Genomic DNA, 23,641 nt, shown 5'->3' with positions numbered 1-23,641 from the left:
GCCCTCAGCTCAATAAATTTTATGGTTTCTTATTATCTCAAGGATCAAATATAAAATCCTGTTTGCTTTCAAAGTAAAGTGCTTCATAACATGATCCCTTTCTAGTTTTCTTACACTTTACTCCCCACCCCTTGCTCTATGATCCACAGACACTGGTCTCCTTGCTGTTCTCTGATTATGTACAAGGGTTTGTTTTGCACATGCACAGATCTACTAACATGGAAGAACCCTGATTCTCTCCATTTCCCCACCATGCTGGGTGGGAGTTGCCCTCCTTCAATTGGCTATGGAAGAGGCTGTGTCTTTAAAACTAACAGACTGGGGACCGTGTCTCTCTCTTTCCTGCTGCATCATGAGGGTGAAGATGACACAGAGTTCAACCACATCATTGGCTCCATGAACTGAACCAGGAGTCGTCATAACGATACCTTCCCCCCATCTTTTTCTTTTTTTTTGTTTTTGTTTTTGTTTTTGTGGGGCAATGGGGGTTAAGTGACTTGCCCAGGGTCACACAGCTAGTAAGTGTCAAGTGTCTGAGGCTGGATTTGAACTCAGGTACTCCTGAATCCAGGACCAGTGCTTTATCCACTGTGCCACCTAGCCACCCCCTCCCCCCACCTTTTTTTAAAAAATTTTTTAATTTTTGAACTTTTTTTTTGGGGGTGGGGCAATGGGGGTCAAGTGACTTGCCCAGGGTCACACAGCTAGCAAGTGTCAAGTGTCTGAGGCCAGATTTGAACTCAGGTACTCCTGAATCCAGGGCCGGTGCTTTATCCACTGTGCCACCTAGCCACCCCCCCTCCCCCCACCTTTTTACCCAAGGCACCAAGAAATAGACCCGGGCAATGTTTGTTTCTGGTTTTGTTTACTTTCTCCATAGTTTCAGGTATAATCCAATCTCCACTGGATCTGAGAGAGTTCAAAATATGACAACCTTGGAGCCAGGATTCTAGAATGGATGCTGCAACCAGCCAATCTGGCAAGGAAGCAATGAGAAGTCAGAGTGCCGGGGATCCAAGCCCAAGGAGGATTTTGGACCTGGAACTTGGGTCTGTGATCATGAACTAAGCTGTGAACTGAATCCCCTTTTCCTCCCCAAAGACTGAGGTGGTATAGAGGGGAGATTAAGCCCCATGGTTTGAGGGAAGGTTGGTATATTTGTTAATATACCTTTGAAATAAATATTCCTTGGTGCAGCTAGGTGGCGCAGTGGATAAAGCACCAGCCCTGGATTCAGGAGGACCTGAGTTCAAATCCAGCCTCAGACACTTGACACTTACTAGATGTGTGACCCTGGATGAGTCACTTAACCTTCATTGCCCTGGAAAGAAAGAAAGAAAGAAAGAAAGAAAGAAAGAAAGAAAGAAAGAAAGAAAGAAAGAAAGAAAGAAAGAAAGAAAGAAAGAAAGAAAGATTCCTTTGTACAAGCTAATCTGACTATTCACAAAAAATATAGAACTAGGATGCAAGGGAACCCCACCCCTCACAATTAAGTAAACATCATCAGTGGAAGGTAGAGCCACAGAGCCTAGATTCTCCCAATCCCTTAGAGGATACTGGAGAACCCTGGGGGAGAGGAGTGGGATGTAGTTGATCTGGTCTTCAGGCAGTGGGGAGCCAGGGTAACAAGTGTTATGCAGAAGATGTTATCTGCCCATGCCTTTCCCTCCTCTCCATCTCTTGGCTTCCCTGGATTCTTTCAAATTTGAGCTAAAATCCCATCTCCTGCAAGAGCCTTTCCTAGTCTTCCCCCAGATGAATGCCAGTTCCTTCCCTCTGAGACTAATTCCAGCTCACTCTGCAAATATCCTTTGCATACATAGTTGTTTGCATATCATCTCACCTATTAGAATATAGGCTTCTTCAGGGCAGACTTTATTTTTAATTCTCCCATTGCCTAGAACACAATAAAAATTTTTAGAAATACTTGTTGACTGAATTACTGATTATGGCTGGGATCTTTTGAAATTAGTAAACATTCTGAGGAAGAGGAACTAAAGATTATGATGGGTAGTGGCTTAGAAACAGCTGGAGGACACTAAAGGGACTTGAAGCACAAGTGACTGATTCTTTAAAGTTCCAGCACATTACTACACTAAATACATTAAAGCTGGGCCCCATAGCCTCTTTCCCCCCCATTGCTCTATAAATTATCATGGCCAGAGTAGGCTGCTTCTCCCTATGATTGATTTTTCACCCTTCCTCATGTTCAAGAAAGTGTCAGGCTCTGACTCATCACCTTTGCATACTGTTCTTGCCTTTGATGTGCATTATACTGTATTTTTTTTTTCTGAATAAGGCAGTCTGTTACCACCCTCTTCACCATTACCCCTCCCCAGACCCACTCATCTCTCTGCTTACCAAAAATAAAAAGCCTTCTTCTTTATTTGTCTTTATTTGTTTCTGTCCCTTTAATGCTCCTCTTTGTTGCTAGGCTAAATTGTAGGCCTAGATTTTTCCACAGGAGATGGTAGCAGTAATAACAGGAAGGTCTACCAGCTGCCCTATGAAAGGAACAGAGGAAGTGGAAGTTAGCCACAGCTGTTACTTCTGCTGGGGATGGAAGAAAAGAAAGGGAAAGAAATTGCAAATACAGGGAAAAGAGGGAAAAGTAAAAAATGGTGACCAATCTTTCTGTTTCCATTAAGGTCCTAAGAGAAAAGGGAAACTAATGAAGAACAGGAAGACCACAAAGAGTAGATAAATACATAAGAATAAATATTGAATCACTTAAAGAATTATTTTCTTCAGAGACCCTTTGTACTTTCTTTTCCATTTGACTAAATCTCTTTTTTAAGGAGTTATTTTTCTCAGTAAATTTAGTATTTTTTTCATTATTTTTATTTCTTTCCCTAATTTTTCATCTACTTCTCTAATTTGATTTTTTAATGTCCTTTTTAAGTGCTTCCAGGAATTCTTTGTGGGCCTGTGACCAATTTGCATTTTTCTTTGAAGCTTCACCTGTAACCATTTTGTTACTATTGTCCTCTTCTATGTTTGTGCCTTGGTTTTCCGTATCATAATAGTAACTGTCAATAGTCAAGCTTTCTTTGTTGTTGTGGGGGGTTTTTTTGCTCATTTTTGTTCATTTTTAGGTGCCTCGATGTTTTCATTTGAGTTGGACTCTATTCCTAAACTGTCTCTAGGTTTGTGCTGAGACTCTGGGTCTTATTGGTGATTTTCACTTGGCTTCAGGGCTTAGCTGCTTGCTTTTGCTGGTTGCTAAAGTTAACAAGATCTTTCTGGTGGCTGGGCCTAGAGGAGTGATCTTGTTGTTGGTCGGCCCCAGGGTGGTGCCTTGCTGTTGGGTTACTCTATTAGCAGGGCCTCTCTGTTAGCAGGCCCCAAGGAGTAATTTTGTTTCCAATCTACCCAAGTTTGTGTGGGTGGAGGGGGGAGGGAGAGGAGGGAAGGGGAGTGGGCTGCTGCTGGGTTGCTTTGGTAACTCTGCTAGCAGGCCGTGGAAGGGTAATTTTGTTGCAATCTGCTGAGAACCTGCTGCTGGTTTGCCCTGGAAACAGTCTGTCTGCTAGGAGGTCTCAGGGGTGGGAACTGCTTGGGCGGGGCTTCACTACTGGTAAGCGGTGGGATCAAAGCCTCTCTGGTAGTCCCTGCTGGCTGTGGAGTGCTTGGTGAGGGTCCCTGATATACCGCCCAGACTGCTCACCTGCCCAGGGAGCTGCTGGTTTGCAGGTGGGTAGAGCCTCATGTGTGGAATGCCCCAGGCCCAGAGCCCTGCTTCAGGACCCCTGCTGTGAGCCCAGAAACTACTGCTGCTCCTCCTGGACCTCACTTCCCTCCCACCCAGGTAAGACAGACCTTTCCTGCAGAGCTGGTAGGCTATTTCCCTGCTCCTGGGATGCTTCAGAGGCAGTTTTATGTTGGTTTGGAGGGAAAATCCAGGAGAGTTTCAGTGGGTTGCTTTCTCACTCGGCCATCTTGGCACAGGAAGTCCATTCAATCATTTAAAGATATACAATCTTCCAAATATAATGCCCAAAGGTCCCCACCAACTCTTAGGAAAATTTCCCCCAGTTATAAGGCTACTTCAAATTCAAAGTACTCTTTGGGTTAACATCCAAAAAAAGCATAGTTCACAACTCCTGATTGATATGTTTACCTTCAAAAGTCAACCAGAGGACAAAAGCAAAGGCATTTGATTAAATTTCACAGTCACACTCAATTTAGCCCATCAACCTGTTCACACTCTCCCATGAATACATATACTATTAATGGGAAGAGGAAATACATATAGGGAACATTATGGAGAAGTAAAACACATGTAACCAGGACATGTGTTACATGTACAGGAGCACACATGTAGGGAATATGTGGTCAGGGGATACACATAGAATGGCAACCACCAAAGAAATGGGTGTCTACAGGGTACAAATGTGGAATGGCAATTCAAACCTCTGAAATTGTGGGACTTCGGATTTCTTCTCTTGACACCATCACACTACTTCCACTGTGCCTGCTCTTTGCTAGGCTTTTTTCAAATAATTAGTTTCAGATAGACCCTGCTCAGTCCAATGATGCTCTGCCACATTAATTATCTCTGCCCCACGCACTGTCTCTGCCAACATTATCTCTAGGGTATAGTGACTCTACCAATGCCAGGCATAGTCACTACATATTTCTTGTTGTTCGGTTGTTTTCTATTGTGTCCTACTCTTCAAAACCCCAGTTGGGGTTTTCTTGGCAAAGATACTAGAATGGTTTGCCATTTCCTTCTCCAGCTCATTTTACACATGAGGAAACTGAGGCAAACAGGTTAAGTGACTTGCCAAAGGTCAAACAGTTAGTAAGTGAAGTAATAGTATTTATGGATTTAATTGATCAAATTGATCATAAGACATCCCCCCCAAAATTACAAGACTCAGTGACTCAGTTTCCCAAGTTTTATTGAAATTCTGTGATGACCACAGGTAGACACCAAGGAGATAGGTTAATCAAATAGGGAGATGAAAATGGTTATATTTCTAGTGAGAAAAAGTAGGTTATTTCCTTATTATCTTAATCCCCTCCTTAAGGAGGTACTTGGGAGATCTTATCCTAATTTGGACTTCCAGAGGTCCTAAGACAACCCCTGAGGTGGGTACCTTTTTCCTTGGAGGTATGTTTTTGGAGTTTAAAGACACATTTGGCCCTTTCTTCGCATGTTCCTAAAAACATGCTTAGGGGAAGCTAGGTGGCGCAGCGGATAGAGCACCGGCACTGGAGTCAGGAGTACCTGAGTTCAAATTCGGCCTCAGACACTTAACACTTACTAGCTGTGTGACCCTGGGCAAGTCACTTAACCCCAATTGCCTCACTAAAACAAACAAACAAACAAACAAAAACCATGCTTAAACTTGTTGGACCCAGAGGATCTCTATGTTTTAGATATCTCTTTACTTAAGATCTGGTTTCTAGGTGTCCTGTCATCTAATGATATTAAGGGCTATTAATGGTTAATGGTCCCTAGTTACTATCTCTGTTTTTTTGTTTATTTGTTTTTTGTTTTTTTCTTGTTTTTTGGTCAGGCAATTGGGGTTAAGTGACTTGCCCAGGGTCACACAGCTAATGTCAAGTGTCTGAAGCCAGATTTGAACTCAGGTCCTCCTGACTCCAGGGCTGGTGCTCTATCCACTGTACCACCTAGCTGCCCCTACTGTCTCTATTAATAGTAAGGGTTGATAGGGACTCCATCGAACCCTCTTGGTTACTGTATAGTTGATGAGAACACAAACCTTAGTCTCTCTGTTAACCTTTTTAGGTTCTATTGATAAGAACTCAAGCCTCGGTTTATCTGTTAATCCTTTTGAGCCTCCTCCATCACTCCCCCTTTTTCATATACCCCTGGAAAAAGGACGAAAATCATTTCTTCTGTATCTGCTTCTTGCTTAGTGGGGACAACATAGGGGCCCATGGGGAGTGGGGATGGGGGGGGAGGGCAGGGGCAGGTCTATGAGCTGAGAGAGATCTAGGAGCTAGAGTACAGATGCAAGGACCACAACACAAGACACAAAATGATTAACAGACCAAGGGGCAACAGGGACCCTAATACAGAATAAATCTAAGAGGTCCATGAAAAAGCAAAGTAAAATGACAAGTAAACAGCTGTGAACGAGTTTCAGCCCTCCAGGTAACCTCTGTATGTGGAGCTTAACCTCCTGAGAATTGTTGGTGTCTGAACCATATAGACTCTGCCTCAGTCCAGGGCCACATTTGCCAAAGAATTTGAGGACTCTTCCAATTCTTGTAACCCGAAAGCAATGGAATTAGAGATTTGTTTGATTGCCAAAGTTAAATTTGTAAGTATAGCTTCCTGTTCAAGATACCCAGCCCTGGGGGATAGTGGGGTCAATGAGGTGGGAAGGGGATAAAAGCAGGTAGTATTCAAACCTGCTGGGGGCTCACTTCACTTTGGGAGTGTCCTTTACATACCCAACAATTGGTAGGCCCCGCTTTAGCCACCACTTCCCCCAGTTTCACAAAGGTATTATCAGACCAGGTGGAATTGCAGTCTTCTTTTTCCAAAACAGGAACCTTAGATTTTCATCAGTAAGTTATCTGAGGTCAGATTTGAATTCAGATTTTCCTGACTCCAGGCCCAGCACTATTTACTGTGCCCTTAGCTGCCCCTCATGATGCACTGGTCCCCTTAATAAATAAATAGATAGGTAAAAGAGGCCATTTTTGCCTCATTTCTTACCTAGCCTAACTCACTGAATGGGTGTTGCCTCAGACAAACTGAGACCTAGGAATGACCTTAGCTTAAAAAGGACAAGATCTCCCACTCCATCTGGGGCCATCTCCAGTGGTCCTGATCTGTATCTTGCCACTGGATCCAGATGGCTCCTGAGGAGAGGGTGAGGCTGATGACTTTGCACAGTTCACTTAAATCCAAGTCACTTGCAAGTTAAGACATCACCCTCCAAATGCAACAACAGTAAACTAGCTTCAGCTAAAATCTAGCACAGGCAACTACTCTCAGCAATGCAATAATCCAAAACAATCCCAAGGGACCAATGAGGAAGCTTACTATCCACCCCCAAGAAAGAACTGATAAAAAGAGCACTTGTGAGGGGGCAGCTAGGTGGCGCAGTGGATAGAGCACCAGCCCTGGATTCAAATTTGACCTCAGACACTTAACACTTACTAGCTGTGTAACCCTGGGCAAGTCACTTAACCCCAATTGCCTCACAAAAAAAAAAAAAAAAAGAGCACTTGTGGATTGTACATATATAACCTGGTTACAATTTTGTGGAGGGGTGAGGAAAGGGAGGGAGGGAGAGAGAAAAATTTGGAACTCTAAAATAAAGCAGATGCTAAAGAAAAAATAATTTTTAATTAAAAAAAAATCTAGCACAGGCACTAGTCATTGTGCTTCAGCTGAAGTCTTAGCTCTAGATGATGCCTTCCTCGTGAGTGGACTTTGTCAGACTCTTAGTTCAAAAGTCAGAGACTTCTTAACATCCCTTTTAGAAAAGCATCCACCTTTACTTCAGCCACAGGGCCAGCAGCCTCACTAGGTATTCACCCTTTTCAATTTTTGCTCAATAAGACAGAGAAACTTCCTCCCCAAAGGCTAATATCCTTAAACTTGATCTCTTAATCAGATTCAAATTCTTTGTCCTGGGCCTGGGAGTGTGCAAATGACTTCACCCTAGATTAAAATTCTATATGCCTCCCAATTTTAATATCTGAAGACTACCCTATACCATGCCCCCCTCAAAATACAACAATTTTTCCAGCCTCCTTCTCCCATTGGTGAGTTCCACCAGAGGCTTTCATTTTGGAGAAACCCAGAGGAGCCAACCTTCATTTCCCTCCTCAGTTTATGTTAGTTTATTTATTTTAAACTCCAGACCCTCTCCTAGTCTAGCTTACTGTTGAGCGAATCTGAAAAAGAAAGGAAACAAGACTTTGCTAAGCCCAGAGGGCAAATTTTCGTCGACTCTCCCACCGGCATAGCCACATTCCAGGCTTTTCACATGCATATGCAGATGGCCAAAGTGTACTGGGTCTTTGAGCTCACCTTTACGCAAGCAAAAGGAAAGTTATTTAGGATACAGAAAGGAATGAAGATTTAAGAACTTAATCTCTGGAGCTGACTCTGAAGCCCTACTGCAGAAGAGTTCCTCTTGGAAACCCATAGAAATAATTTTGAAAAGGGAGCCAGAAGCTCTCTCCCAGCTTTAAATCTATAACCTTTGGATACTTGCCCAGAATTGCCAAGATCTGACGTTTTAGGCAGCTAGGTGGTACGGTGGGTAGAGTGCTGTACCTAGAATAAGGCTCATCTTCCTGAGATCAAATCTGATCTCAGACATTTACTAGCTGTGTGACCCTGGGCAAGTCATTTAATCCTGTTTGCTCAGTTTCCTTATCTGTAAAATGAGCTGGAGAAGGAAATGGCAAACCACTCCATTATCTTTGCCAAGAAAACCCCTAATGGGGTCACAAAGTTGGATACAGTGAAAAAAATGAATGACCACCACACCATGGTGTATTGGCCATGAGGAAAGGCTAAGGGAAGAGTCAGAGGTATGTGAGAGAAATGGGTAAAAAGACCTTATATAATCAAAGCACTTTACAATTATTAGCATATCAGCTGGATGACATTAGTCTTGTGATGTGGGTGGTATTATTAGCCCTCATCCCCCATTTTACAGATGAAGAAATTTAGGCAGACAGAAGTTAAGTGCCTTTCTCTGGGTCACACAACTAGTAAGGGTCTAAGGCTCCATTTGAATTTAAATGATCCTGACTCCAAGTCCCACACTTTATCCATCAAGCCCTTTATCTGCTTTAAATTTGAGTCCAACACTGTGTAAAGATGATAAGGAGAATAAAATATTTGCATTAAGTATCACGTTTATAGCATAAAGATAAGCTAGAAATATATAATATATGACACATAAATGAATATTTCAGAAATGAATAATTTAAAAACAATATACAGCAATACTTACTTCTCAGTTTAAAAAAAAAAAAGAACTATACATTTTAGCAGAAATCAGCCATTCACATCATTTGGTCATAAGGTAGTAAAAGGATTATTAACTTTGGTTTACAGCTAATGTAACTGAGATTCAGAGAAGTTAAGCTGCCAATGTCCCTAGTCCTACAACTAATCATTGATCAAACCCAGGTCTCTTCATTCTGAATCCAGTGTTTTTTCTGCAATACTATAACCATGTGCCATTTAACAATAATAATAATTGTACCAGCTGGCAAGTAATAAGATCTTCTCTACTCCTGCCTCAGGGCCTGGGGCTCCCTCAAATTCTTCAGTCACCCACCTTTTTGTTGTGCTTCTAACTTTTTTATTTTCAACGATATGCCTCAGATCTCAATCTCACCCTGGAACCTCTCTCAGGATCCAGGCCATCCTCACCCTCCAATATCCATCCATCATTCCAGCCTCCTTCTCCCATAGGTGAGTTCCACCAGAGGCTTTTAATTCGGAGAGAACCCCAGAGGAGCCAACCTTCATTCCCCTCCCACTCTGCTTTGAACTTCCCAGAATTTGAAACCATGTCCCAGCCAAGGCATCCTCTTTCCCTTTTTTTTTGTTTGTTTTGTTTTGCTTTTTGGTGAGGCAATTGGGGTCAAGTGACTTGCCCAGGGTCACACAGCTAGTAAGTGTCAAGTGTCTGAGGCCAGATTTGAACTCAGGACCTCCTGAATCCAGGGCTGGTGTTTTATCCACTGCGCCACCTAGCTGCTCCCCTCTTTCCCTTTTCATCTCCCTTTTGTGTGTCTGGGGAACCACCTTTCTTTTTTTTTGGTATTTGTAGCTCCAGCACTTAGCACAAGGTCTGGCACATAGTAAATTCCCCTTGCCTTGCTTGTTGCCTAGAAAATATAGTATGATTAATTACAGAGGAGGAGGTGGAGTCCTGCTTTCAAACCTATGACGAATGGTGTTGCTATGGCCCAATATCAATAAATATAAACACAGAGTGACTTGGGAAAGAAAGAAAATACATGAGAAGATACAGAGGGAGTGAAATGGACAAAGAAACAATGCAATTATTAGGGTGTTTTGGGGGAATGGATTATGTAAAACAGAATTGGGAAGAAATCCTGAGAGGTTAAAAGAAAAACGTGAGCAATATTTATGTTTATAATTATTATTTCTGTCTCAGAATGCAATCTGGTTGAAAAGAAAAATGGTCTTTAGACTTGCAATGTTAGAAGGAAAGAATGAATTTGGGGAAAATGTAATTCAAAGTGTATCTTTAAGAACCTCTATTTGTTGCTTAAGAAAAAATTTCAATAAAAACTATGAAAATGATAAAGCAACTGATAAATGTGCAGTAATAAATAGAAGAAAGGTGCTATAATTAGCCAGGACCACAAGCCAAGAGAAAAAACAACAATAACTCGAGTCTAAAAGAAACTGACTTGTAAGCAAGTATATATTATCATTAAAATTTTAAAATGTCACCTTTTAGTGAATCTACCTATACCCTGGGCCATGTTGCGGGGTGCAGTGGATGGAGTACCAGGCCTTGAGTCAGAAAAACTCTTCCTGAGTTCAAATCTGGCTTCAGATATTTACTAGTTGTGTGACCCTGGGCAAGTTACTCAACCCTGCTTGCCTCAGTTTCCTCATCTGTAAAATGAACTGGAGAAGGAAATGGCAAACCACTTCAGTATCTTTTCCAAGAAAATCTCAAATGGGGTCATAAAGAGTTGAACATAACTGAAATTATTCAACAATAACAACAACAACAACATTGATAAGGGCCTGAGTATGTGTCTGCTTTAATATAGTCATGATGTTTTCTATATCTATGCTAAGAGGCTATTATGGTAAAGGTTTACTGTTACCAGAGAGACATGTAGCCTAGTGGTTAGAGGGGCCAGCCTTGAAGTCAGAAAGACCTGTCTCTGACACATTCTCATTCTGTGTTCATGGGCAAGTCATTGAATTTCTGAACACCCCAGTAAACTCTAAGTTTCTGGATCTATAGAGATGGAGAAAGTATCTATAACAAAAAATACAAACACAGATCATTGATCCAAACACAAAAGGACCTTGGAAGTTCTCTACTCCAGCCTCCTCATTTTATGGATGAAGAAACTGAACAGATGTGAAATGATTTGTCCAAAGTCACACAATTTACTATAATGTTATAATGCTCCAGATCTGAGTTGCTTTCCAAAAGCTATAGTCTTAAGAAAGACCCCTTAGTAATGGCTCTAAAAGTTGGAAATCTGCTGCCAGCTGCAGTGCCTGTTCCTGTTTGAGAATTTAGAACACTGCAACACACAGCTTGCCTGTGGCGATATAGAACCATCTCACAGAAAGTATAAGAGAAACCGCAGCTCAAGAGCTTGCCTCAGATTCAGGAAAATCTGGCTTTGAGTCAAGTCAACAAGTATTTACTACACCCCACCCCCACCCCAGCTCTGTGCCAGATATTGTGCTAAGTTCTAGAGATACCAAAAAAAGGCAAAAACAAAACAAACAAAAAACAGTCTCTGTTCTCAAGAAGCTCACAGGCTTCAAGGGTTGCCACTGACACGCTGGATGTGTGACTGGGTCACAGAGACAAGTCTCTTAGGAACTAAGTTGATGCATCTGCCTTACCAAAGCGCACACTAAGGACCATGGAACTATTCCAAGTGACTTGCACTTGAAACCTTCCATATGTGTTGTCTCCCTCACTAAAATATGAGCTCTTTGAGAGCAGAGACTGTCTTTTTTTTAAATTTGTATCCCCAGCACATAGGAAACACCTAATAAATAAATAAATACTTCATTCATTCATTCATATACCTACCTGCATTGCTAGAGTGAGTTTCCTCTCTAGGAATTACCAAAACCATTAAAATAACAGGTCTAATATAAAAAGAAAGAGGGGGAAAAGCACAGGAAAGAGCTGGAGATAATTAGGTGGACTGGTAAAAATGTTAGAATGTGAGATATACAGGAAGTTGGTGATATATAAATTTCAGACAATACATTTACACTCAAAGCCAGGTAGGTTATGTTCATCCTTATATGTATATAGTGAATTGTGGGTAGTATGGGGGGGGGGGTAGATGTTGACACATTAAAGTGATAAAAGCCCAGTAAACATCTGTTTCCTAGAACATTTTTATTTTTCATTTGAGTGACGATTTTTATTACCAAACATTTGTAAAGCACTTTGCACTTACAGCCATTGTTGTTAGTTATGCCTCAAAACAACCCCATAAAATCACATTGTTATCCAAACTTTAAAGTTGGAGAAGCTGAGGGAAGCCTCAGGAAGAAAAAAAGGGGAGGGGCCACCCCAAGTGAGGTGCTTGAGGCCCCTCCATATGAACCTCATAACCTAGTTCCTAGATCCTTAGCATTTAGAAGGTGGGAGGTACCTTGGAGGTCATCTAGTCAAAACTTTGCATTTTATATTTGAAACTGAGGTCTCCAAAGGTTAAAGTGACTTACCAAAAGTCAGCATTTGAACCCAGGCCCTCTGACTCAAAAATACCGTTTTCTTGGCATTACACCAGATTGGAGCTCCTACCTAGCCACCTCCTCTGAGTAGACTGTCTTTTTCCACTGCTACCTGCCCCACTAGAATGAAGGGGAGGAGATCATGGGGTTGGGGGCTTAGATAAAATACATTTCTCTGGAGGGTAGGCAAAGAAGGAGCAGCAGGAAGAGATGTGGTGAGACCTTTATCCCCTGAAACAGAGAGACACAAACCAGGTCTGGGTGGGATGCCTTCACTGGGCAGACCTCATGACCTCTTTTTCAAAAAAGAATTATTCATTTAAAATTTTTTCAGTTCCAAATTTTCTCCCTCCCTCTGTCCAGCCCCTCCCACACCCATTGAGAAGGCAGGCAATATGATGCTCATTTTACATGGGAAATCATGCAAAACATATTTCTACATTAGCCATGTTACAAAAAAAGGGGGGCGGGAGGAAGAAAGGAACAAATGAATGAATGAACAAAGACACGAAGGAAGGAAGGTTAAAAAAAGTGAAAAAAGTATGCTTCGATCTGCATTCAGAGTTCGTCAGTTCTCTCTGGAGGTGGAGAATATTTTTCAGCATGGATATTTTGGAATTGTCTTGGATCATCGGCTTGATGAGAGTAGCCAAATCTTTCACAGTTGATCATTGTTACATTATTTTTGTTACTATGTACATTGTTCTCTTGGTTCTGCATCAATTCAGATAAGTCTTCCAAGGCTTTTCTGTACTATACCTTTTACCATTTCTTATAGCACAACAGCATTCTATCACAGTCACATATGACAACTTGTTCAGCCATTCCCCAACTGACAGCCCTTATACATTACTAAGAATTATAGAATTTAGATCTAGGAGGAAGGAGAGATCATTTAGTCCTTCATTACACAAAAAAGAAAAATTGAGGCCCAGAGAGGGCAATAAGAGACTTGCCTGAGGTCATTCATGTAGGATATAGAAAGGAGTTTGGAACCTAAATCTCTTGACTCCAAATCTGTTCTTTGCTAGGTGGCATGGTGGAGTCAGGAAGTGCTGAGTTCACATCCTGCCTCAGACACTTGCTTAGCTGTGTGATCTTGGGTAAATCTTTTTCAGCCTCAGTTATCTCATCTGTAAAATGAGAACAATATGGGGCAGCTAGGTGGCGCGGTGGATGGAGCACTGGCCCTGGAGTCAGGAGTACCTGAGTTCAAATCCGGCCTCAGACACTTAACACTTACTAGCTGTGTGACCCTGGGCAAGTCACTTAACCCCAATTGCCTTACTTAAAAAAAAAAGAAACAAAAACAAAAAAACAAAAAATGAGAACAATAGCACTTGAGTCACAAGGTTGTTGTAAGGATCACATGAGATAATGTGTGTAAAGTCCTTTGCAAACTTCAGTGTTAGGCAAGTGCCAGCTACTATAATTATGACTACATGACCTCTAAACCAGAGGGGTCTTAATCTTTTTTTTATGTCATGGCCTTTTCTGACCATCTGTTAAAGTGTATACACCCATTTTCAGAATAATATTTTAATGCATTAAATAAAATAAACAGAATTATAAAGTTGGAGAAGCTGAAGCAAAGATTACATCCTACTTAGAGTTATCTATTTCACATTGAAATCAGGATTGATTAGATATCACCATGCTGGGGCAGCTAGGTGGCACAGTGGATAAAACACCGTCCCTGGATTCAGGAGGACCTGAGTTCAAATCCGACCTCAGACACTTGACACTTACTAGCTGTGTGACCCTGGGCAAGTCACTTAACCCCAATTGCCTCAGCAAAAAAAAAAAAAAAAAAGATATCACCATACCTAAGTTTCTCATTTTTTTCCTTCCCTAGTTTAAAAAAAAAAATCCATGTTACCTTTAATTATGCTAAAAAGCAATCAATATAATCACATTGTTCTATTTTCTGTAACAAATATGCAAAAGTAACCATGTTTTGTGTTGAACAAAATAAAGTTTAAAATGGAGGGGGAGCAAAAGTAGCATTCATAGCATGTTTTTCTTGGTTAGCGCAATTTTCAGTAGTCCACCTCTGAAAATGATTATATAGAAAACTAATCTCTCAACTATAAACTGTGGGGATCAATTTTCAACTGGGGAGTGTTAGCTAAGCGGCTCGCCGCAATATTGGGGCAAGGAAGGAGACTGGCAGCCTCCCTCAAAACAGAACAGGATTTATTTCAACAAGAACGAACTTAAAAAAAACAACAACACAAACAGGATCAGTAGGATCAAAGGAAAGGAAATAAAATGGGGAAAGGGAAAATATACAACCTTAAAAGATAACAACACCCAGAAATCAGCTGAGAATACGCAGCAGAACTCCTGTAGTTCCAGCTTCCCACTAGAATGCCCAATTCTCCTCCCCCAATCCCAGAAAAACCCCACACAGCCCCAGCCAATGGGATGGCCGCTCTGACAGTCACATGACTGCCCTCACTAGACTTCCAATCATTATAATTTTGCCAGGCCTATGTAGACGTCATTGAGTGGTGATGACTTGAGGTGCCAGCGCTCTGGCAGGCTACAACCAGTGGGTGGAGCACTGTGCGGTTTGTGAAGCCCCAGGCCAGTGCACGCCGAGGCATAAAAACCTCAAATAACAATTCATTCTTTACAAAACCCTTCCAGAGGTATAACAGTTAGAGCTTTTTACTGGCATGTAAGAATTGTGTCTCCCTCCTTTCTGTAGTTCAGTACTGCCTTAAGTCTTGAGTATTCCAAAAGCTAACCCCTCCAGGGATGTCGATGGAAGACAGCTCTGGGAGAGAGCCAAGGAATACCAATGTTATTAGCAGATGTGCTAAACCAGGTTGAAGGTAGCCAACAGGACTCAGACCTTTTGGTGAGTTAAGGGGGTGTCTACCCCAAGCATGTGAAGGCTTCCCCCTGGCAGAATGGGCAGATGAGAAAAATGCGTTGCAACAGCCACAGACGGCTGAAGCAAGCACCTTTGAGATCTTGAGCTGATCAGACATCAAAGGCACCAAGGGTCATCCACTGCATCCTGGACAATCACCAGTTGTCTTGATATTTGCCTTGCCCCTGGACTTCTGATGACTGATAGAGAGAGTGAGGCTAATGACTTTGTACCACTCTACCTTACTTAAATCCAGTTCACAAGCAAGTCAACATCTATCTCATGATGTCATTGGTCCTTTTTGTTTTTGGGGGGTTTTTGGTATTTTTTTGTTTTTGCAGGGCAATGAGGGTTAAGTGCCCAGGGTCCCACAGCTAGGTAAGTATCAAGTGTCTGAGGCAGGATTTGAACTCAGGTCCTCCTGAATCCAAGGCCAATGCTTTATCCACTGCTCCACGTAGCTGCCCCACATTGGTCCTTTTTGAAGAGAAAAGATGAACCACAACAAAAACAAACAAGAATATCTGAAAGACCTTACTATCTATAGGGAATCCCATTTCAATTTGCTCCCTTTCCTGGATCTGCTTCATCATAATAGAAAACACCTTTAAATAAGTATTTCTCAATGTCAAATTATATTATAAAGTAGCAATCATAAAAATTGTGTGTATGCATGCATACACACACACACACACACACATATATATATAGGATGGGCCAAAAGTCACAAATATTGAAAAACTCCTTAATGTTTTATTTTTAATTTACAATACTATAGCATCATATACAGTATATATAGGAAATTAATTTGCATTATGTGTGAAAAATCAAATCTCATTAATAGTGAAAACTAAAGGAAAAAATAATTTAAAAAAATATATTAAAACATCAGACCCCACTTGACACAAATATATTCTTCCCTCTTTGAGCCAATTTGGATGAAAGTGAGGTAACATAAACTGCCACTACCCTACATCTTTGCCTCCATTATATAAGCTCTTACTTGCATTCCAATTTTATGTGAGATAATTCTCTGCATTCTTCCTCTCCCTTCCCCCTTCTCCCAGTGGATCCCTTTCTCCCTCAACCCTTCATTTTTAGGGAAATCATCCCTACAAAATTGACCCTCACCTATGGCCTCTGTCTATGTATACTCTTTCTAATAACCATAATAGGAATAAAATTCTTAGGAGTTATTTATATATCATCTTCCCAAATAGGAATGTAAATACCTTAACCTGATTGAGTCCCTTTTGATTTCTCTTTCATGTTTACTTTGTTATGCTTCTCTTCAGTCTGCTGTTTGAATGTCAGATTTTCTATTTCTTTTTCTCAGGAATGCTTGAAAGTCCTCTATTTCATTAAATATTCATACCCTGCCCATTCCACCACACCACACCCCCACCCCCAGAGGAATATATTCAGTTTGACTGGATAGGTTATTCTTTTTTTTTAATTATTTATTTTAGTTTTCAACATTTGTTTAGATAAGATTTCCAATTTCCAATTTTTCTCCCTCCCTCTCCTCCCTCCCCCCTCCCCTAGACAGCAGGTAATCTGATATAGGTTTATACACACACACACACACACACACACACACACACACACACACACATATATATATATATATAAAACAACATTAAACATATTTCTGCATTAGTCATGTTATAAGAGAAGAATCAGAGCAAAAAGGAAAAACCTCAAAAAAGAAAAACAACAGCACAAAAAAACAAAAGAAATAGTATGGTCCAATCAGCATCCATATTCCACAGTTCCTTTTTTTTTTTCTTTCTGGATTTGGAAAGCCTTTTCCATCATGAGTCCTTTGGAACTTTCTTGTACCATTGAATTGGTGAGAAGAATCTAGTCAGGATAGGCACTATGGAAGGTGACAAATTTTGTGTTATCTTGACTATAGCACCATGATATTTGAATGGTTTCTTTGTGGTTGTTTGCAGTAACTTCTCTTTGACCTGAGAGCTCTGGAATTTGGCTAAAATATTCCTGGGATTTTTCATTGGGGGATCTCTTTCAGGAGGTTATCAGTGAATTCTTTCACTTTCTATTTTATCCTCTGGTTCTAGATTAGGGCAGTTTTCTTTGATAATTTCTTGAAATATGATGGCTAAGCTCATTCTTTGATGATGGCTTTCAGGTAGTCTAATAATTCTTAAATTATTACTTTCTAATACTTTCTACTTTCAAAGTCAATTATCTTTCTGATGAGATATTTCACATTATCTTCTTTTTTCAGTTTTTCAATTTTTGTTTTATTGTTTCTTAGTGCCTCATGGAGTTATTAGCTTCCACTTGCCCAATTCTTCCCCACCACCCCCCTACGGGGCAATGGGGGTTAAGTGACTTGCCCAGGGTCACACAGCTAGTATGTGTCAAGTGTCTCAGGCCAGATTTGATCTCAGGTACTTCTGAATCCAGGGCCGGTGCTTTATCCACTGCGCCACCTAGCTGCCCCCCACTTGCCCAATTTTAATTTTTAAGGAATTATTTTCCTCAGTGAGGCTTTGTGCCTCTTTTTCCATTTGGCCAATTCTGCTTTTTAAACAGTTCTTTGCTTCAGTAAATTGTTGTGCTTCTTTTACCATTTAACCAATTGTGTTTTTTAAGATGTTATTTTCTTCAGTGTTGTTTTTTTTGTGTGCCTCTTATACCAAGTTGTTATTTTTATTTTCATAATTTTCTTGCATCACTCTCATTTATTTTCTTTGTTTTGTTTTTGTTTCTTTGGGTTTTTTTTTTTTTTGAGGCAATCATGATTAAGTGTGCCTTGTGCAGGGTCACATAGCTAATAAGTGTCTAAGGCTGGATTTAAACTTAGGTCCTCCTGACTCTAGGGCCAGTGCTCTATCCATTAAACCACATAGCTCCCTCTTCTCATTTCTTTTCCCAGTTTTTCCTCCACCACTCACCTATTTCTTTAACTCTTCCAGGAATTATTGTTGTTTGACTTGTGTCCAGTTAGCATTTTTCTTTTGCTTGTAGCTGTTTTCACATTATCATCTTCTTCTGAATTTGTGTCTTAATCTTCCCTGTGATGTATGTGATGAATACAGCATGGAAAGATCTATATGAGCTAATACATAGTGAAAAAGGCAGAGCCATGAAAACAATATACCTGATAACTACAACAATGCAAATCTATAACTTTATAGATTGGTAAAGATTGTTGTTGTTGTTGTTGTTGTTTGTCCTTTGTTTTCGAAGAGGACCATGACATGGGGAGGTGATGTCATGATTTACAGTGATTTTTATTTAAATATGGAAGGGCTGTGCAAAGTCACATAGCCTCACTCTCTCCTCCAAAGCCATCTGGGTCCATTGGCAAGATATAGATCAGGATAAGAGGCAGCTAGGTGGCACAGTGGATTCAAGAGGACCTGAATTCAAATCCGACCTCAGACACTTGACACTTACTAGCTGTGTGACCCTGGGCAAGTCACTTAACCCTCATTGCCCTGCAAAAACAAAAAACAAAAAAGATATAGATCAGGATGACTGGAGATGGTTCTGGATGCAGTGGGAGACCTTGGCCTTATTAAGGTCTTTCCCAGGTCTCAGTAAATCTGAGGTAACACCCATTCAGTGATTAAGGCTAGGCTGTTGTTTGTCCTTTCTGGAAGAGGACCATGACAGATGTTATGACTTGCACTTAATTGGATTTAAGTGAGGAAGGGCTGTGCAAAGTCAACAGCCTCACTTTTTCCTTTGGAATTATCAGAATGACTGGAGATGTCCCCCCACCCCATGTTTTAAGTCATTTGGTAAGAAGTGAGGCAAAGAAAGGCCTCTTTTACAGATTCAAAAATAAATAAATGAATGACTAAATCTGGAAGGGGAGGACTCTCAGGGTTTCTGGTCAAAATAGAAACAACTGTTATTTCCATCACTCTGAGCCATTAAGAGGCCAAATAAGATCCAAGTGAGACTTGGGCTGTGACTTATTGTTGGGCAATCAATGACAGTCAATGATTTGGGGTTAAGGCATGGTCCTTAAAAAAAAAATCTATCCTGTAAACCCCCAGACATCTTGTGAGGTTTAAGCAATAAAAACTTATATTCCAGGGGCAGCTAGGTGGTGCAGTGGATAAAGCACGGGCCCTGTATTCAGGAGTACCTGAGTTCAAATCCGGCCTCAGACACTTGACACTTACTAGCTATGTGACCCTGGGCAAGTCACTTAACCCCCATTGCCCCACAAAAAAAACCCCAAAAAACCAACTTATATTCCTTTGGGTAGAGTACCCATAGGTAAGGGAATGATCCCATATTTGGACAGAGTGAAAGAAGGAAGAAGGAGAGGAAAGGAGGGGAAGGGAAGGGAGGAGAGAAACCAGAAAGGGAGGAGAGGAGAAAGGAGGGGAGGAAGGAAAGCACTGCATTGTCCAAATGGAGCTTGTTAGTTGAGTCCCCAGTGGGACAGCTCTTACAAAATGATTATTATTTGTCTGTCTGTCTGTCTGTCTCTCTCCTTTAGAACTCTATATGTATTTTTAAATAGAATTTTATTTTATTTTTGCCAATTACATGTAAAGATAGTTTTAACATTAATTTTTATTTTTTAATTTTTTGTTGTTGTTGTTGAGGCAATTGGGGTTAAGTGACTTGCCCAGGATCACACAGCTAGTAAGTATTAAGTGTCTGAGGCTGGATTTGAACTGAGGTCCTCCTGAATCCAGGGCCAGTGCTCTATCCACTGCGCCACCTAGCTGCCCCAACATTCATTTTTGTAAGATTTTGAGTTCCAAATTTTTCTCCCTCCTTCTTTTCCCTCCCCCTCCTGAAGCCAGCAAGCAATCTGATATAGGTTATACATTACAATCACACATTAGTCATATTGTGAGAGAAGAATCAGAACAAAAGGAAAAAACACACACACACAAGAAAGATGAAACAATAACAACAACAAAACCCCCAAAGTGAAAATAGTATGCTTCAATCTGCTTTCAAACTCCATAGTTCTTTTTCTGGATGTGGAGAGCATTTTCCATCATGAGTCTTTTGGCATTGTCTTGGATCATTTTATTGCTGAGAAGAGCTAAATCTACCACAGCTGATCATCACACAATGTTGATACTGTGTACAATGTACTCTTAGTTCTGCTCATTTCACTCAGCATCAATACATGTAAGACTTTCCATGTTTTTTTCTGAAATCTGGCTGCTCAGAATTTCTTATAGCACAATATATTCCATTACATTCATATACCACAACTTGTTTAACCATTCCCCGATTAATGGGCATCCCCTTAATTTCCAATTCTTAGCCACCACAAAAAGAGCAATTATAAATATTTTTGTACCTGTGGGTCCTTTTTCCTTTTTTATGATCTCTTTGGGATATAGACCTAGTAATGGTATTGCTGAGTCAAAGGGTATGCACAGTTTTATAGCCTTTTGGGCATAGTTCCAAATTGCTCCCCAGAATGGCTAGATCAGTTCACAACTCCAACAATGTATTAGTGTTTCAATTTTCCCACATCTTCTCCAACATTTATCATTTTTTGTCATATTAGCCAATTGGATAGGTGTGTGGTGGTACCTCAGAGTAGTTTTAATTTGCATTTCTCCAATCAGTAGTGATTGAGAACATTTTTTCATATGACTGTAGATACTCTTAATTTATTCATCTGAAAGTTGCCTGTTCATATCCTTTGACTATTTCTCAATTGGGGAATGACTTGTATTCTTATGCATTTGATTCAGTTCTCTATATATTTTAGAAATGATTGTCCTTCTTTCTCAAAGAGGACCACAACATCAGAGTGATGTCATGACTTGCAGTGAATTGGATGTAAGTGAGGGAGGGCTATTCAAAAGTCACTAGTCTCACTCTCTCTTCCAGAATCATCTGGGTCCAGTGATAAGATACAGATCAGAATAACTGGAGATAGCCCTTTCCAGAGTAAGGAAATATCCTCTCTTAAAGCAGATCTTTTAGTGCCTAGGACATTGTTGTTGTTATCGTCTGTCCTTCATTCTCAAAGAAGACCATAACATCAAGGTAATGTCATGACTTGCACTGAATTGGATTTAAGTGAGGGAGGACTGTGCAAGGTCACCAACTTCACTCTCTCCTCCAGAGCCACCTGAATCCAGTGGCAAGACATATATCAGGATGATTGGAGAGGGCCCTGGATGTTTAAGGCAACTGGAGTTAAGTGACTTGCCCAGGGTCACACAGCCAGTAAGTCTCTGAGGTGAGATTTGAACTCAGGTCCTCCTGTCGTCAGGGCCAGTGTTCTATCCACTGCATCACCTCGCTGTCCTACCTGGGACACTGAGAGATTATGTGAATGCCCCAGTATCTCATAGACGGTTTATGTCAAGACTTAAATAAAAGTCATGTTGACATTATACCACTTTGCATCTATGTATAAAAGTAAGCATGTAACTAGTAATCAAGCAAGATCCTTTAAAAAGGCCTAGCACCATTCAGGTTTGTTCCCAGTATACTTTGTGAAAGTTAGTCAAGACTGAAGAAATCTTCAGTACCTTTTGACCACTCTAAACTTAAAGGAGAAAGATAGAATTAGAGATTCAGAGTTGAAACAGATCTTAGAATTCATGGAGTCCAACCCCTTTAGTTCTGTACAAATGAGGAAACTGAGGTGGGGAGTGTTAAATGCTTTGTTTAATGTCAGAAAGCATCAGTGTTAAGGTGAAAATCTCTCTCCTTAGTGGGGTTACTTTGGCCAATTTTGTTCTAGCCCTGCTACGAAATGCATATTTTCAATCTAAAGAGGTCTGGTTACTTTCAAGACTAGATTTCTACAGGCTGATATTTCTATAGCACCCTAAGAAAAATAGCTAGCATTTCTATGGAGCTTTAAGGTTTTCAAAGCACTTTACAAATATCTCATTTGATCATAACAACAACCCTCAGAGGTGAGTGCCATTATTATCATCCCCATTTTACAGATGAGGAAACTGAGGCAAGACCTGGTTAAGTGACTTATGCAGGGTCACACAACTAGTAAGTGTTGAGGTTATATATTTGAACCCAGATCTTCTTAACTATAAGGTCAGTCCTCTATTCACCATGCTGCCTCTCATCTCCATTTTATAGATGAGGAAACTGAGGTGATTTACCCAGGGTCACATAACTACTAAATCAGAAATTGAATTTGAACCCAGGTTCCTCCAGATTTTTAGATTTACCTTTGAAACCTCTAGAAATCGTCCCCTTCTTTCCTCTTGACTGTCATGGCCCTCATCACTTCATTTCTATTGAAACAGCCTACTGGTGGGTCTGTTTGTCTTAAGTCTCTCCTCTCTCCACTCCATCTTCCATTAGATCAAAATGATTTTCCTTAAGTGCAGCTCTGGCCATATCACTCCCTATCTCTTACTCATTAAACTCCATTGGTTCCCTTTCACCTCCAGAATAAAAAATCAAATCTTCTGACATTCAAGGACCTTCATAACTTAGACCCCTCTTACTTTTCTAATCTTCTTACATCTCACTTCCTGACACATATTCTTCCATCCAGTAACACTGATCTCCTGGTTGTTCCATAAACAAAACATTCCATTTCTTGCCTCTTTTCGGGCTGTCCCTCATGCCTTGAACACTCTCCCTCCTCAACTCCTACTATTGACTTCCCTGGTTTCCTTTAAGTCCCAACTAAAATCCCATCTTTTGCTGTAAATATCACCAACTCCTTTTAATTCCAGTGCCTTCCCTCTCTAAATTATTTCCTTTCTATCTTGTATATATGTGTATATGTTTATTTGCATGTTGTCTCCCCCATTAGATAATGAGCTCCTTGAGGGTAGGGACTATGTTTTGCTTCTTTTTGTATCCCTAGCACTTATCACAGTCCTTGGCACATAATAAACACTTGCTAAATATTGACTGATTGATTGATTACAAGTTTAGCATTTTTGCACAGTGTAAGCTTGCTAGATAACTCATGAGTGCTCCACAACTTTATAATGTTATGGCAGCTAGGAGTGAATTATGAATGGACAAAAGCCAAGTCACCCTGATGGGCCTGCTGTAATTTTCTTATGGGAGCTAAGAAATACCAAGTTTCCTTGGTACTTGGTATCAAAGAACAGTCTTAGATTTGTTGTTAAACTCCTGCCTCTGGCAGTAAGGCACTTCAGCACCATGGACAAGTCACTTAATCTCTGTCTTTCCACTTCCTCTTCTGTAAAATGGAGAAGAAATATTGTATAAAGGGGTCCCATTACACCACAGAGTTGTAGCTAGACTTAAATAAAATAATATAAAGGATTTTTTAAGAGCTACAAAAAATGTCTTTTTTTTTTTTTAAATAGTGATATAGAATGAATCAG

This window comes from Dromiciops gliroides, chromosome 3, assembly GCF_019393635.1.
Source record: "Dromiciops gliroides isolate mDroGli1 chromosome 3, mDroGli1.pri, whole genome shotgun sequence".
Lineage (NCBI taxonomy): Eukaryota > Metazoa > Chordata > Mammalia > Microbiotheria > Microbiotheriidae > Dromiciops > Dromiciops gliroides.
The sequence above is the reverse complement of the archived record's forward strand: the minus strand, read 5'-3'. Positions refer to the sequence as shown.